An 18643-nucleotide genomic window follows, 5' to 3' on the forward strand; every position below is an offset into this window, starting at 1 on the left:
CACTATGGAGAACAGTATGGAGGTTCCTTAAAAAACTAAAAACAGAACTACCATACGACCCAGCAATCCCACTACTGGGCATATACCCTGAGAAAACCATAATTCAAAAAGAGTCATGTACCAAAATGTTCATTGCAGCTCTGTTTACAATAGCCAGGACATGGAAACAACCTACGTGTCCATCAACAGATGAATGGAAAAAGAAGGTGTGGCACATATATACAATGGAATATTACTCAGCCATAAAAAGAAATGAAATTGAGTTATTTGTAGTGAGGTAGATGGACCTAGAGTCTGTCCTACAGAGTGAAGTAAGTCAGAAAGAGAAAAACAAATACTGGATGAACACATGTATATGTATAACTGATTCACTTTGTTATAAAGCAGAAACTAACACACCATTGTAAAGCAATTATACTCCAATCAAGATGTTAAAAAACCAAAAAATTAAAAAAAGGATCTCATAGCTAGAGAAATCCTACTCAGGATATCAGAAATCCTACTCAGGAATTCCAAAGTCAATGTTATTAACTACTCTAACATAGGGGTGTAGAAATTTGTCTTCTTCGCCCCCCCCCCACCCCCCCCCCCCCAGGTATCCTATGTGAAGAAATAACCAAAAAAAAAAAAGGGCATCTATCCCCTCTGCACCTCTGGAGAGGGTAAACCTTCTGCTCTGTGGGGTCAGAAGGAGAGAATCAGTCAGAGAAATAATAAAAATGATGACAACTGTGTCTGCTATACAGAATAGAGGAAAATGAGTTACTTCATGGCATCAGGGCGCATTTGGAAAGAAGGACTTCGAGGAATCCTGGAAAGACATTTTATTTCTAAGTAGTGTGTGATCCTCTTCCATGCCCCAGCATTAGGCCAAGAAGTACCCGCTCACTCCAAATAGGGGCACATATCCACACGTCTCTCTTTCTCTTTCTCTCAAACTTCAGCATTAGTATGGACCCCAAATTCACCACTGGTACACCTAGACACATGAGTATTTCCAGCTGAGAAAACGAATTTTTCATATATTGCAGACCCAGTATCCTCCCAGCATAGAGGCTTTCTGAGTGAAATCAGCGCTGCTGTCAGGATCCACATTTTCAATCTATATTCATGCACACGGCATCATATCTTCTTGGGGAGGGCATTGTCATACAGTCAAAGCTAATGTTCTGGCAGGCTTTTATCTTGCTAGTCTATCATTACAATCCCAACTGAACCAGAAAGCCTCGGGGGTTTTCTGTTGCTCTCAGTCAATCAGTATGGCAGATACCAACTTTTCGTAACACGCTGATCCAAAGGAGGCAGTCACTGCATGGGTTTTCCACTTCCGGCATCTTTTTCTCTTCCTACATAAGAAATCTGGAATTATTAATTGGGAAAAAATGAGAAGCATTAGGTTTGCAGTATTTGACCAGGATAGAAGTTTCACTTATTGTTTATAAATTTATAGTCTTCTCTGGAGCTGCTACCTAATAAACTGCTGCTAAAATTAAAGTTCAAGAAGAGCTTTTCGAGCTGTACACTGTTAACTGCATCTCCTTCAGGAGTCAGTATTTAGATTTTGAGGGGGAAAATGACCCTAATAATGTGAAATGTATATACAGCTGGTTATATGTATCTGTGTGTGTGTGTGTGTGTGTGTGTGTGTGTATTACAATATGTACATTTCCCCATAACTGAAGCCTTCCCCTTCATTATTATTTTTAAATTTTTTATGGGCATTATTTTAGATATATATTTCCTGCCTTCTTAAACAAAATATGTTGAATATAATTTAACTTTATTCTAAAGAGCTCAGAACATCATTGTGAATATCCATTATTGTGTCATGGTATAACTATGCTATGTTGGATTCTATGAAATTTATTAAGTCAGGTCTTCTTGTAGGCAAATGCATTTCTTTCATTCAGTCATTCATTCTCTGAGTTCCAGTTATTTTCCAAACCCAAATAAACGTCAGTGAACCAAAATAGGCAATGTCTTTGTCTTCTTGGATTTAATCTAGTCTGAGAAGTAGGTATGGATAGAATAAATACACACAAAAAATACATAATTCAAATTTAATAAATGCCAAGAAGATAAAGAACAAGATGTCATCAAAGAGAGGAACAGATTTATCTAATTCATATTAAAGAGTTAGGGAAAGACTCTAAGGAAGGGGAGTTTTCCCAGCGAGATTTTAAACACTAGGAATTAGCTAGAGGAAAGGAATAGCATGTGTAAAGGATTTAAGGTGAGAAAGACCTCAGAACGCTCAAAGATTAGACGGATGAAAGGCTAGTGTTGCTGTAGAATAATATGGGAGGGGGATTTCAGAAGGATATTCATGTTCTTTAAATATTTTAAGAGAAAGAATTCTAATTACTTCCTATTGAGTGATTTTTAGATTTCAGGAAAATAGTTACAAAATTAAGGAAAAAAGTGATACAAAAAGAACTTGATACTCTTAAGAATGAATGAGGGTTTAGGTCAAATGCAGACATAATTCAAAAGTTACCTTTATGTTTGTTATTCATCATCAAATTTTCCCTTAAGTTATTTGAGGATTCCCCAGGGAAATTAAAATGAATCTGAAAAGGGATAAAACAAACAAACAAAATGCCAATTGAAACCCCATAGTTGCTGCTTCTCAGATTCCCACCTCATTAGACCTCAGGAGTTTCTATAAGGGATTATTAAACAAATGAAGTGTTATTTTAGTTCCTGTAGCATGTTGCTAGTGTGAAAACAGTTTATATGTAAAACCAATTAAATTATGGTAAATTACATAAAGTTCAGTATTATAATATCCAGAAAATTCCAAAATAGTAGAAGTGTCTATTTGAATTCTTATTAAAATTAAAAATAAGATGAGTTTTCTCATAAAACCTCCCTGCTTTGTTACACCATAGGAAAAAATTTCTTTTGGAAAAAATAATTGAAACAAAAATATACTTGAATTATGCTTATAATTCACTTGAGTTATAGATTACTACTTAAATAAGCATGTAGAAAATATTTTACTTCCTGGGAATTGATTTTCTGTTGATTTAAAAAAAAAGAGAGATTCATAAGATGCATGGATTGCTTCTTAAATTCATCCTAAGCATTGAAATTCATTATCCAATTAATGACACTCAGTATGTGTTATTCATGATATACCCATAAAATTGAGCATTAAAACTCAGAGCAACAGATTTTCATACTAGAATGTATGTGTACTCAAGACAAAACTAATTCTAGTGCCTGCTAATACCAGCATTATTAGAAAACCTTTTCCTTGTTTTACTTTTTGAATGTAATTAGAAATTTGCCTAAAAATCCCCACTGACATGAAATGTTAATATTGGTGCAATTAACGAAATGCTAATATTTATGAATTAATTGGCAAAAATCTTGATGAAAGGAAGCTAACAGAAATCATTTATGCAGAATCTACCAGAGGACAAGATTTGTCCTTGGTGACTTGCTCATTTTGCTTTCAGAATGTTATTTAGTAAAATAGTCAGTGATTATTTCAGTAAATTCTTGGTTGAAAGAGTTCTCTAAGACAAAGTTAACAAGCTAGCGTCTAACATAGATATGTTAATTGGAGATATAGGAGATGATATTTCTCAGTCACTCAAATATGCAGGGGAAAAAAATGTGATTCTTTTTTTCTACAACTTAGCTTTGTCTCTATCTTGAGTTTTCCTTTTTTCCTGAAGGCCAAACATATAGTCTTAGTCTACTCTATGTAAACTCAGTTATTTTAGGATTAAACTACTTAATTCAGTATTTACTCCACCCCCACCATTTCTACCAGCATCTCCTCTAGGTGCATCTGATTTTTTGGACATTATGTCAGCGTTTGCTCAACCTTCTTTGTTCCAACTTATTTTCTATCCACAGTGACGTGTTGTTTTCTTCTTTGGCATCTTTGTGTCACGGGTGAAATTCTTCCCTGTCTGTCAGCTCTTAATGTCAATGTCAGAACGCCACCATCTTTGGTCCCACAAGAAAACAAATAGCAGTTCCCCCTGCCATGTTACGTGGGCAGGGGTTAATTTGTTTAGGCATGCTCTATCCTCCCAAACCATCTTGTTTCTAGAAGCTCTCAGCAGGGTTTGGTGCCTACTAGGGCATATAGGCAGGGCTCAGATCCTGTCTAATGTCAGTGATGTTAGACTGTCTAAGAGGGATCACAGCTGAAGTACATGTTTTGGTAAATATTCTTCACAAGTTTGTTTGTTTATTTTTGTTTTTGTTTTGTTTTGTTCTTGATTCTACCTGATTTTCAGCCACTAAGCCACACATTTGACATCTTTTTTCTTATGGTCCCACAAAGCAACTTCCATTTGGGAAATGATAGGCTCGTGAGGGTGCAGGCAGCAAGTGAAAAATTTGCTGTTGCCAAAAGGGTAAATAGCTCCTTGGCCAATGCTTCCCATTGTGCCACCGTTATGTCCTTTCTTTACCATTCTAAAACTTGAACAGTAAGTAAAACTTGGAAATTAAGAAATTAAAAATGTATAAGAGAAAGGATGAAAGAGAGGAAGGGAGGAAGGAAGAAGGAAAGTATGCATATTAGCATGTGACCCAGAAGCCAGGCCTTTGCAAAGCCTTTAATGTAAATTCCCAAAATATCATTAACTTAGGGATAGCTAGAGCAAAAACAGTAAATTGAGGAAGATACCTCCTATCTCCTCTTTACTCCTTTCCTGACAATACTCTTATCTTTTTGCACAGTCTTCCCAGGTACCCAGGGCCCAGCTCAAGATGATTCCCATGGGTCTTTTAGCCCATGTGTTGTATTAACATTTTATTGTTTAAAACCTTTTCCTTTAGAATCTCTCTCAGTGTAGCCAACAAATATGCAATCATACGTCAAATCTGGCTTTTAACAAGGGCTACCTAGAGATAAACTCATCAAATGTACCCAAACTATTTTGAGGTACAAAGCAGGTCAACGGTGAAAACAATTTACATCAGACTGGCTACTTTGTGATCACCCAATGTACTTGGGTTGGACCACCTTCCAGTTAATACATAGGATGTGGAGAACTTGAGAGAATTTGAAAGAGAGTTGATTACTTGTACAAGGGATCACTGGGAAGGGCAGTGGGGGGGCACACAGACAGGTCCCAGATAAAGTTGGGCCTTTATCATTGTTAGAGGGTGAGATTAGGGAATTTGCTAGGTTTGGGTTTGTGATTTGTGAGGTTGGACTATTTCAGAAGGGCCATGCAGGGAACATGTATAAACTTTCTTATCAGCCTGTTCAGATGCAGAGCTAACAGGAAAGGGGAAACTGAGGCTTAAAAGAAGTCAGTGGTATGCTCGCTTAGGCAGCACATATATGGAAATTGGAACAATACAGAAAAGATTAGCATAGCCCCTGCACAAGGATGACACACAAATTCATGAAGCATTCCATATTTTTGTTTGGGGTTAGCAGATGCAAACTATTATATATAGAATGGATAAACAACAAGGTCCTACTGTACACAGAGAACTATATTCAATATCCTGTAATAAACCATAATGGAAAAGAATATGAAAAAGAATATATATGTATAACTGAATATATATATATATATATATATATATATATAACTGAATCACTTTGCTGTACAGTAGAAATTAACAAAACATTGTAAGTCAACTATACTTCAATTAAAAAAAAAAGAAGTCGGTGGTCCACTATCCAAAAATAGGGTCAAACTCTCTTACATTGGTCTTTCCCTGTAATGTGTGACTTCCCAGGGGCTCCTAACTCCAGAAACCAAGGACAGCTTCCTTACAGACTAAAAGAAGATAAAGCAAGGAGTGCTAAGAAACCAGGCTGACTAAACAAATTTGGAGAACAAATATTAAGAATGTTGGGGTCTGCTCCCTGCATTCCTTTTGTACCTATTTCCTGAGATAAATGTGGGATCACACATAGAGGAACAGTGGAATGATAGAACCTCATGACCCTCAGATACAGCTTTTCTAAAGGGCTGGAAATTGTAGATGGTGTAAAAGGTTCTTTCATTCTTCCAAAACTATGTGCTAGTAGAGTATTAATATTTGTAGGGCAGGAGCAATTATAAAACATTCATGATAGATCTCAAAATCAGGCCTCCATGTATATTCATTCATTCATATATTTTTTCATTCATTCTTTTTCAGTGAAAAAGAACCTATCTATTTAGCAAGCCAGGTATTGATACTTTTCCATGTGCTGGGATACATTGGTAAGCAAGATAAATCACCTGTTCCCATGGAGTTTGTTTTTTGTGGGAGGTGACAGAATTAAAAAAAAAACAAAAAACACAGCTTCATTTCTATTAAGTGTTATAAAGAATACCAGGGTCTAACTTAGCCTGAGATGCAAAGGAAGGCAGCCCTTGGGGGGATTGATGGCTAGCCTGAAACCTGAAGCATCAGTCCAGAAGGTCTTTAAAGAAGTTAATGCTCAGTGCACGTGTTCCCATTTTCTAATTTTTGTGTTTAGCCAGCACTATATTTAATTGGCCAGATAGAAATAGGGCAAAAATTGAAAATGGGACTCTCTGCCTCTGTAATGAATTAAATAGTTTTCCATAGCATTAGCTGTAAATGACACTACTGAACTGACAATTTCTTTCTTGTTTGGGCTTCATTTAAACTTCTGAATGGTATTAAGAGGTTATTAGAGATTAATCTCCAATTAGGTATTCTGATAGCCCAAGAAATTGTCAAAGGGTCCCTCTGGCCATACTTTTTAGCATTAAAGAGATATTGAATTAATAATATTTTGCCATCTCTTCAGACCTTTAAACTCCTGTGACTAATGTCCAATCATTTAGCCCACTTAAGCAGAGTGTCACACTCTGAGCCTTCCATTCTGAACAGGTCACCGTAGGCTAGAGCTCATTAGTGTTGAGTGTCCATTTCAGAAGCTGCAGCAGTCACTCAGCCCCTATATTTTAAGAAAATAAGTAGAAAATTGTTTTCTCCCAAATGGAAGGGTTATGAAGACAGTGCCACATGTCATCATTATTGTGACTAAAAAATGTCATCTAAGCTCTGTAGTGCTGTATAATGCTCCCACATAAGGCCACAAAATCATGTTGTGTTAGTAAGTGAGGCTCGCGGCACCATTCCCAGACCCATCTGGAGTGCTGTGGACAGCACAGGATAGCATCCAAAGCCCCGCTTCAAAAAGCAGGAGCGGCTGGGCAAGGCAGTTGTGGTTTATGTGGGATTCTCATCCACCAAAGCAAGAGGTGAATGAATTAACCAAGTATTTGCAGTGAAAATTTAAAGGGAAAGGCCAGGAAGGAATAAGCTGAAAAGAATCTCCCTCATTTTGTTAAGCTTAAAAGTTAAGTTTCTTTTCTTTCTCTCTTACACTTATTTTTAAGCTTACATCTTTACTAGACTGTGAAAAGATATTTTATCACTTAGGGATTTAGCTGTTAACTAACTTTTTCCTTTCTTTACCTGGTTTCTGTAACTGCCTTGCCTACTAGGCTAATGTGCAAATAATAATAATAAGAGTTATAAAGGTGTAAATTATAGGGCTTGACTAATTGTAATTTCTAAATTAGGAATTTCTAAGGAAGAGATATATGGTAGAAGTCCTTAGTTGGTTTGGATTAGGTGACTTTTATAGACATCTGTTATGTTTGACTCCCACTGTTTCTTCCCTTTTCTGGTAGGAGCTCCTCGATTTGATTTTCCCTTAGGGAACTGTGGTCTTCCCTCATCCCCACTTTTCTGCAGTTTTGCTGGGTCTGTCAGTGGCGGTAACTCACCTTCCTGAACCAAGAGTGGGTAGACATGTGACCCAAATTACACCAATAAGACTGCCCTTCTGCTATGTTTGAATTTTAAACAAAGAGACACAGGGATAGAAAATGGTTGGCCCTGGTTCATCCCTCTGTGGAAAATTGGAGAGAATTCCTATGAGTTTCTTCTTCCTTACGTTGCCAAAGCTGTCCTAAATCCTGTTCTTACTAAGATCTTGTTGTAAAGGATTCCCTTATTTTCAGAGCTATTCTATTTCCTTCCAATATATTCAATTTTAAGCAAAATTACTTCTGTGTATTGTGGTCTAAGAACATCAGCTGATACCATGATATCAAAACCTTCATCCAATCAGATAAGCTAAAGAAATACTTGCTTAGACAAAGACATTAGGAATATAGTAGATATAGCTGGTTGTATTATAAGGATATGATGTGTGTTGGTGGGGATGGGACATTAAAAAAAGCAGTGGGGGGTTTGAATTTGGAAGGTCTTAAATTCTAGAATCTGGAATTTGCTTTTTGATAAAGTACAGAGGAACAGAAAAAAAGGCAACCCTATTTCTATACCATTCCCATGACATCCATGGCCTCGTACCATGACATCTGTGGGTTTCAGTTATCTTATCTGAAGTGATGGAGGTGGGCTGGATGATCTGAAGATCCTGTTTAGTTCTTTGGTCATGTAATTATGTATTATTACCCTGTAGGCCATGGTGAAATGTTGAAAGTTTCTGAGCAGAAGAATGACAGAATAAAAACCATGTTTTAGGATCTTTTTTTTTTTTAAAAATGACACTTCTGTAGTTAAAATTGAAAGAAAATATCTAAATTCTTCTTTACTCATTATAATTTTAAAGACAGGTTTGTGAAATATCTAGACCTTTAGAGCAAGAAAAGTACTTGGGATTACTAGATAAAGTCAAAGACAAGTTAGTAAAGGAAAAGGCTGATCTAGCATATTAGGTGAAAATTTTATTAGGGGTAAAGAAAATTCATTTAAGAAAAGAAATTCTAATGGACGTGAAAAAAAATCAACAAACTTTAACAAAATTCCTTAAGCGGATACACATACTTTAAATTAATGATTGCCTAGTAAGCAAGAGTAAACTTATTTTGATTATTTCAAATGATTTTATATTTAGCTTGTATCCGACAGTGTTGAAATGTTGAAAGGACCTTTAAAAAATTTTAAACATGCAGTTGGTCTCCCTGTCTGAAAACTACCCTGTTACCAATACATTTTCTAAAATATGTCTGCCTATGAAATATCACAGAGAAAAACGCACAAAACAAAAATAAAAATGAAGAATTATCATAAAGACAACATCCCTGTGACTACCACCCAAATCAATAAATAGATCAGAATGTATAACCTAGAAGCTTCTTCCTGCCTTCTCTCATCACTACTTCTTCCTTATCTCCAAAGGAACCATCATCCTGACATTTAATATTATAATCACTCCCTTGGTTTTACCACCTAGTCATGGTCTAGTTTTTTCCTGTTGTTTTAATTTTGTCCTAACAGAAATATATGGCCTCTTTCACTTAACATTATGGCTGTGAGATTCATCATTGTTGTTGTGGGAAGCTATATCTGACTCATTTTGCATACTGTATAGTAATCCATACATCAATATGCTACAATATATCTATTACAATATTAATGAGTATGGGGGTTGTTTACACTATTGATTCTAAATCATACCACTATTAGCATTTACATACGTATTTCTTCAAGCTCATGTACTTACATTTCTAGTGCGTACTTTTTAAAGAGTGGAATTTCTGGGCTGTGGGTTACACATATGTTCAACTTTAGCAGATAATGTAAAGACATTTTCTAAAGAGGTTGTAGCAATCTATACTCCAACCATCATTGTGTGAGAATTTTTATTGATCCACATATTTGACAACACTTGTGATAGTATTTTTAATTTTAGCCAATCTTACACATGGGAAGTATTATTTCCTTGTGACTTTAATCTGCATCTTCCTAATTAATAAGAGAGTATGTTTATTTTCCACTTCCATGTCTTCTTTTGTGAAGTTCCTATTCGCATCTTATTTCTTGAATCTTTGGCTTGATAACTTGATAACTTTCATTAGTTCTAGAAGCTTCACAGCTGTTATCTGTTCAGATATGATGGCTGCTCTATTCTCTCTCTGGATCTTCTCTTCTTACTGTATATTTTATGGCTGATCTCCTCCTTGTACTTTCTTTCCTATGTTTCTCTCTGCTTCATTCATTATTCTAAGTTGTCATCCAATTTACTAATTATTTTGTCACTTCTGTTTAACCTGCTGTTAATCCCATCCACTGCATTCCTAACTTCGATTATTGTATTTTTATGTTCTGAAATTTCCGCTAGTTTTTTTCAGTTTCTAGGTCTGCCAATATTCTGCCACTTTGTCATTTATCCTATTTAACATAATAAAGTGGTTGCTTTTTAAATCTATGATGGTCACTCTAGTATCTGGACCATCAGTAGGTCTGCTTCTGTTCTTTATTGTTTCTGCTGATTTGTTTCATATGGTTTTTGTCTCCTAATGTGCCTGGTTATTTTTTATTTTATTGGGCCTTGTTTTGCAGAATTATTTGTAGAAATAATTTAGGTATCTGATATTGTTATCCTCTTGTACATGGGATATAGGTTTTCTTTCTAACCTGAGAGAAGCAACAATCTTGGATTCAGCTCTTCTGGAGATGAGTTGCAAGTCCCTGAAAGGGCCTGTCTGTTTCTCTTTTAAACTTAGTCCTAAGATGCAGCATTTCAGTATCCCTACCCAAAGCAAGGGAGATATGGTAGTTTTCCTCCACCTGCTAGCTTAGACACCAATATTTGTCCACTTAATCCAACAAGGCTGTAAAAACCATCATCAACCTATGGCTGTCTGCCATAGAACTGGCAAACGACTTTAAAAAAAGGCCTTCAATTCCAAGCTTACCTCTCTGAGCCTCTATCTTCCTGGACTAGTGATTCTTTACTATTTTAATAGTAGTTCAAGCAGTTATTAAATATATACACTCATATATTAAATATTATAAATATATAGGCACTTTATCCTCAGAGGGTGGCTTTTCCAAAATACTTAATAGACCATTTCTGGAAATAAAAGTCCCTTATTTGGTTCAATCCATTTTCTATACTACTACTATAATTACAGTTTTAGAAGAAACCTTTGATTGACTATTCCCCTTTTTAAATATTTTATTAAATATTTCTATTTCATTCATTCATTCATCCCATTCCATTTCATTCCATTTATAATAACATCTAAACAACATAGCTCATAATTTGTAGCTTTTTATAATCTAACCTTAGTCTTAGTTTCCGACTTTATGTAATGTCATTCCCTACCACATACACTATTATTCTAAGGCTAGGAAACTGCATTGTTCCCTAGTGACAAGGGACAGTCTAATGTTCTCATGCTTTTAACTCATGCTGTTTCTTCAGTCAGAGTGTGCTTTCATTGTTTGGTGGTAAAATCCTGTTCATCTTTCTAGACAGCTTTTATGTCAACTCTTTTGTGAATGCACTACCTAAACCCAGCTCAAACATAGCCACAAAAACACACAGCAGACCTGATCCTTCCCTCCTCACTTTCTAACATGAGTTTCCATGTACCTTATAAGTGAACCACACTAACCTATTTTCTGAATGCACCCTACTTCCATACCTTCATGCTTTTGCTCATAACAATCTCTTTGCCTAAAGAAGACCCAACTCATGCCTCAAAGAGCCTCTATTGTTCCCTTTCTTTATTGTCCACAAGAGCTGAGTTAATACATCATTCCCATAGCACTTTGTCCATATCCCAATTATAGAAGTTTCTAGTTATTGTATTTATTTTCTGAACTATTGGTCACACCCTTTTTCTTCCTGAGATCATCTCTTTTTATATCTTTTTTTTTTTTGCTCCTGATTCAAAACAATAATTGATGTACTCCTAACATGTGACAATTAATATATGACTGATACAAGGAAAAATGCATATAATGTGTCTCCACTTCACTAGTTATGAGATAGTTTTTCACAAATGGATTCAAAAATTCTGTTTATATAATGGACCCAAAGTTCAGGTCATCACATTTTTTATTTTTCATAATAATAGAGGAAAAATGGCAAGAATTAATAAAAGCCAGGCACAATTCCAAAACCTCATTTAACCAGTGTGTTCTCTTGCTTCCACCAAAGTGTGTCTAACAAATAGAAGGATGCTTTATTCTGTCCATTTGGGTTTTGCTTGTTAGCCTACAGTGGAGATTTCATTGAGCTGTGAAATTGTTGAAAGCATCCCTCTCTAAACATTAGTGGAGTTAAGAATCGACTGGGAAAATTGTTAATATTGCAGATTTATGACCCAACGTGTCTGGTTCAATAGGGCAGTGTTGGAGCCCAGGAATAAGCATTTTGTCCAGTGCCTCATGTACTTCTACTTCAAGGATTCTGCTACCATCATTAAAAATGGTCCACTTTTCATGTAGTTATTGCCCTAGAAATACAACAAACTATTGGACACAGAAGTAAAGCCTAAATAATCAGATGCTGAATTCTAGAAAGCTGAATAGAAACTGTCTTAGCTCTATTACAATTGATGTAGTGAGCAAAATGAAACTCTATTTTTCTATATCTAACAGCAACCAAAGGGGCATAAATACCAGGCAGCAATAGTTGTGGGAGGGAATTTATGAATTGCCTTAGAAACCAATTAAATATTGCTTAAGAAAAACAACAAGTCAGAGGAAGAGACAAACTTAAATTAAGAACATATGTTATCCTGAAAGGTATTTCTCTGGGCTAACATCTACCCCAATCCCCACAAATACTTTACTTCTAATAATTCCCCTCTCCTTTTTGTCTGCCTGCCATTCTTTTAAACGATGGTACTTAACTAAGATTATAATCTGGCAACTGTGCTTTGACAGACCATGAATCTGTTTGTGGAATAGATGGATGAAATACAGACTAGAGATGTTGACTGACTCATAGGAACTTATTAATTTATTTCAGAAATATTGTCCAGCCAAATAAATATAAACTTCAGTGCTTTTAAAATGTCTGTGGTTTGGTTTGTAATGGGGTGTGTCAGCACTTTTTAACAGATGGCCTCTCAAGTTTATGACCTTGATGGACACTTTTGGACAGAACAACAGTAGCAACAAAACACACACATACATTTGCAAGTGTGGACCGACCTATACAGCCCTTCTACCCAAAAAGAGAAAGTATGTCACGTTTTTACAGTTATAAGCATTAATGTCCAATAGCATTTCTGCTCTCTTTTTTTTCAGCTTTTTATAGTGTTACTTTCAAGCTATACCTGCCATTTGTATTAGGAGCATATATCAGTAGTTGGAAAGAGTAACATGCTAAAGTGTGGGCCCAACTCATATGCTGTATATGTGAAGTTTTTGGCATATTTTGGCTTTCTGAATTCACCAAGTAAGTCGGCCAAGATGGAAATATTAATCGGAATATGTGGGGGCATTCTGATTTTATGGTATATCCATAGAAATGGCATGATTGGCCAAGAAAGCATGTTTAGGATTCATATATTTTAATTATGAGATACGACTCTTTTGGATCTCATTTTTGGCCCAGTTTATTATTTTAGTTCTTTAAAACTAATAATTAGCATATGTAGATGTTAAGAGTTTTAATCTGGAACATTTATTTTTTTCTTTTTAGTGGTTTATCATAAATTAAATGCAAAAGAGGATCAAGAAAAGAAAAAAAAGTTTTGCGATCATGTTATAATTTATTGATGTGGATAGCAAACTCCTAATTTTTCATGGAAATAATCCCTCTATTTTCTTTGTTTCCACCATTCATTTTGTAATCAGTAAGGGGCAGAGGGACTGTCTTAATTGTAATAGTCTTTCCTCTGAAATCCAAGTAAGTACACTTCTAAAAGTGAAAGCTAGAGCATGTTTTTTACTTGTTTATTTCATTAAGTTTTATTTTGGGACTAAATTTATTTTTACTAACAGCAGTGAAAAATGAAGTGCTAAGAGAGCGCAAGAGAGAGATTGAATGTGGAACTGATGATCTAACAGAAGTACTCACTTGAGAGTTTCAGAAAAGCATCAAAATCTGTGGGAACTTCTGAGAATGATTTGGTTTACATATAACTATAATGGGCTGACCTTTCAGGGGACAAATATATGTATATTCTAAATCAGAGGTCATATTAAAAGCAAAATTAAAAGCACTGATATTTATTTAGTTATCAGAGCTGTATTAGCATGAAAAGAATGATGTTTATTGTTCCCGACTACATATCCTGAAAATCTGTCTTTATAGTCACGATAAGCAGCACAATCACACTTGACACAGGGCAGCCTGTAATGTGTACGGCCCCTACCTTGAAATGCAATGTTCAGTTTTTTTAAATGAGGAATATTCTGACGGATAAGACGTATTTTTGTATTGTGTCTGTCAACTCGTTCCTGCACACAAACGCTCTCTTTCTTCCCCTTTATGTCTCTGCCCTACTATATTAAAGGATTGATGTAGGTAATAAACCTGACCTACTTCCTAGATTTAAAACTGCATCTGTCGGTAACTTACTAAAGAGTTTGATCTCTGATGAGCTAATCAAGGCTTATACTGTCACTGCAATAGAGTATATACATGGAGTCGTAAAATTGTTTCACCCTATTATGTGTAAATTGGAATAAAATGATACTAGCACACTGTCAGCACAAATGCTTCTAGAACTTTTTCCTGAAGAAACAGATCTCTTCCTAAGACACAGGACCAAAGTAAAGAACAGGACACCAAAAGCACCATTATCCACCTACTTTTTAAATAGAAAACATACATAGACATTTCTCAGCCTCAGTGGTAAGAATAACAGGAAAGCATATATGATTTTTAAAAACCAGGTACATCTGAGTATACAGTCAGCAGCTTTAAGAAAGAAAAGTAATGCTTTAATTGGCCTTTTTAGATACATGACACACATCACTTCTTAAACAGAATAAAGGTCCCATGGAAGTGCTTTTTTTATTTTTACTTTTTATCACTTATTAGATGAAATACCATGGAATAACTGGGATGCTGGCTAGGCTGGATCCTGAACCATGATCAAAATTAATCATGCAGTCTGGAATTTAGTGACAAGCATTCAAACGCCACATTGAAAATGCCAGCATCTGCTTAATAGCATGAACCCATTCAACATTGATGTATAACAGCACTAAGACGGAAAATGTTTTTTCCTGAAAGTGAAATAAGTATCTATGTAATTAAATCCCGGGAGAAGAAACTCATGAGCTTTAAAACTGAAGTAGTTTGGAGATTGTTAACTTACATTATTAAAATTAAATCGTTAAATCGTTTTTTCTGTTTGAGAGAAGAATGCAAAATTGTTAACTGTGGGCTTACTGGTTATGAATACCTACCTGCATTTGATTCCAACTTCTTAAGTATCCATAGAGATGTTTAAATAACAAGCTACTATTTATGTTAGGCAAGATTCAGCTAATTATTAAGAATGAGGTGTCAAACTATTAACAGGGAGAGAATTGACTTTCTACTGTATTCTGTACTCTACTCCTGAATACATGTACAAGTTATATCCTGGACAATGAAGTAAATGCTCACTCTACAGGCAAATTAAACTTCAGAAAGAAAAATTATCATCTTCTTTTTCTTGTAAGTGGAAACGTAGTTCAAAATCGGGGAATGTGTACTTTCACTATACAGTCATTTCTGCTGTAACAACATATTCATTTCTAAAAATCACTTTGCTGTGGAAAATCGCAGAATAGAAACCAGGGGGCCTTATGGGGGAAATGAGGGGTAGGTACGACACTGAAAAACTTTACTATTGGCATTATTTTATTATTATTATGTATTATTGATGTGAAAAATAAAGATAGGAACCTAATATGAAAATGGTAGCACGGTTTGACAGATGTTAAATGATTAAGAAATACATGTATGCATGTAAGTATAGTACTTTATCTCAAAAAACTGCAGACGGTCGTCCGTGGAACTGGGCGCCAGAAGAGCTGTGGTTTGTTTGAAAGGAGGAGGATCTTACATCCGGAGGAAAGCTGCAACGCTAAATTAGGGTGGGTGTGGCTCATTTCAGAGGCAGGGAACTGAGGTGCCTGGTAGATGTTTGAAGAGCGTGTGTTTTGTGTATTCCTGCGAAGCTGGGGTCAGCTGAGTGCCGCTTTTGTGCTTACTTCCAGCGTCACCCAGACGGAACAGCCCAGGAGTAAACACTATTCCCAATAAACTCATTATTCCCTAATCTATCAGCTGAATTGGACCAACTTTGCATTTTCAAAACAAGCTGGTAGCAGAACTGACTCAACTGGAATCTGAGGAGATTTTAGTTTTATAAATATATGCCCATTATGTCATCAACTGGTTATGTCAAAATTCTAATATTCACAGAATATACTTCTGTTGAACATAGTTTTCCTTAAGCTGAAAACTGTTACTAGGCAAAGGTTTGTCTCAATTTTGCCCTTGAGGTTTCCTCAAGTCCACTGACAGGCTGTCGTGTTTGAAAGATTACAATGCCTGTCAAATCTTTACAAAATTACTCTCTAAGGAATTATTTTAAAAAATGAATCGGTTAAGAATTATCAAGTAATACTTATAAGGAGAAGAGATCATTTTAATTGAATTGATACTGTGTGCCAGGAACTGCTTTATACTCTAACTGCATCATCCATCTCATTTGTCATTCATTCAAGCCCCTGAAGATTGTTCTGTTAATACACCCATTTTACAGAACTGAACACTACAGGGTTTATTTTTTTAACATCTTTATTGGAGTATAATTGCTTTACAGTGGTGTGTTAGTTGCTGCTATATAACAAGGTGAAGCAGCAACACGTATACATATATCCCCATAACCCCTGCCTCTTGTGTCTCCCTCCCCCGCTCCCTATCCCACCCCTCTAGGTGGCGACAAAGCACTGAGCTGATCTCCCTGTGCTATGTGGCTGCTTCCCACTAGCTAGCTATTTTAAATTAGGTCATGTATATATATCCATGCTACTCTCTCACTTCATCGCAGCTTACCCTTCTGCCTCCCGGTGTCCTCAAGTACATTCTCTACGTCTGTGTCTTTATTCCTGTCCTGCCCCTATGTTCTTCAGAACCTTTTTTTTGGTTTTTTTTTTAGATTCCATACATATGTGTTAGCATACGGTATTTGTTTTTCTCTTTCTGGCTTACTTCACTCTGTATGACTGACTCTAGGTCCATCCAACTCACTACAAATAACTCAATTTCGTTTCTTTTTATGGCTGATTAATATTCCATTGTATATATGTGCCACATCTTCTTTATCCATTCATCTGTCGATGGACACTTGGGTTGCTTCTGTGTCCTGGGTATTGTAAATAGAGTTGCAATGAACATTGTGGTACATGACTCTTTTTGAATTATGGGTTTTCTCAGGGTATATGCCTGGTAGTGGGATTGCTGGGTTGTATGGTAGTTCTAATTTTAGTTTTTTAAGGAACCTCCATACTGTTCTCCATAGTGGCTGTATCAATTTACATTCCCATCAACAGTGCAAGAGGGTTCCCTTTTCTCCACACCCTCTCCAGTATTTATTGTTTGTAGATTTTTTGATGAAGGCCATTCTGACTCACGTAAGGTGATACCTCATTTTAGTTTTGATTTGCATTTCTCTCATGATTAGTGATGTTGAGCATCCTTTCATGTGTTTGTTGGCAATCTGTAAATCTTCTTTGGAGAAATGTCTATTTAGGTACTCAGCCCATTTTTGGACTGGGATGTTTGTTTTTCGATATTGAGCTGCATAAGCTGCTTGTATATTTTTGAGATTAATCCTTTGTCAGTTGTTTTGATGGCAAATATTTTCTCCCATTCTGAGTGTTGTCTTTTCATCTTGTTTATGGTTTCCTTTGCTGTGTAAAAGCTTTTCAGTTTCATTAGGTCCCATTTGTTTATTTTTGTTTTTATTTCCATTTCTCTAGGAGGTGGGTCAAAAAAGATCTTGCTGTGATTTATGTCAAAGAGTGTTCTTCCTATGTTTTCCTCTAAGAGTTTTATAGTGTCTGGTCTTACATTTAGGTCTCCAATCCATTTTGAGTTTATTTTTGTGTGTGGTGTTAGGAAGTGTTCTAATTTCATTCTTTTACATGTCATTGTCCAGTTTCCCAGCACCACTTATTGAAGAGGCTGTCTTTTCTCCATTGTATATCCTTGCCTCCTTTATCAAAAATAAGGTGACCATATGTGCCTGCGTTTATCTCTGGGCTTCCTATCCTGTTCCATTGATCTATATTTCTGTTTTTGTGCCAGTACCATACTGTCTTGATTACTGTAGCTTTGTAGTATAGTCTGAATTCAGGGAGCCTGATTCCTCCAGCTCTGTTTTTCTTTCTCAAGATTGCTTTGGCTATTCGGGGTCTTCTGTGTTTCCATACAAATTGTGAAATTTTTTGTTCTAGTTCTGTGAAAAATGCCATTGGTAGTTTGATAGGGATTGCATTGAATCTGTAGATTGCTTTGGGTAGTAGAGTCATTTTCACAATGTTGATTCTTCCAATCCAAGAACATGGTATATCTCTCCATCTGTTGGTATCATCTTTAATTTCTTTCATCAGTGTCTTCTAGTTTTCTACATACAGATATTTTGTTTGCTATCGTTTCCTTCATTTCTTTTTCATTTATTTCTGATCTGATCTTTATGATTTCTTTCTTTCTGCTAATCTTAGGGTTTTATTGTTTGTCTTTCTCTAATTGCTTTAGGTGTAAGGTTAGGTTGTTTATTTGAGATGTTTCTTGTTTCTTGAGGTAGGAATGTATTGCTATAAACGTCCCTCTTAGAACTGCTCTTACTACAACCCATAGGTTTTGGGTCATCATGTTTTCATTGTCATCTGTTTCTAGGTATTTTGA

General features: G+C 35.8%; 1 long non-coding RNA gene and 1 other non-coding gene across 2 annotated transcripts in view; both read left to right on the forward strand.

Annotated features, from left to right (window-relative positions):
- Positions 1-18643, forward strand: part of LOC130706480 (uncharacterized) — a 412451-nt gene that overhangs the window by 189845 nt on the left and 203963 nt on the right. The window lies entirely within an intron of this gene.
- Positions 5295-5401, forward strand: LOC114236401 (U6 spliceosomal RNA). Its single transcript, XR_003622370.1, has one exon. It is a non-coding gene; the product is annotated as a U6 spliceosomal RNA (small nuclear RNA).

Source organism: Balaenoptera acutorostrata, chromosome 2 (assembly GCF_949987535.1).
Source record: "Balaenoptera acutorostrata chromosome 2, mBalAcu1.1, whole genome shotgun sequence".
In the NCBI taxonomy this organism is placed as follows: domain Eukaryota; kingdom Metazoa; phylum Chordata; class Mammalia; order Artiodactyla; family Balaenopteridae; genus Balaenoptera; species Balaenoptera acutorostrata.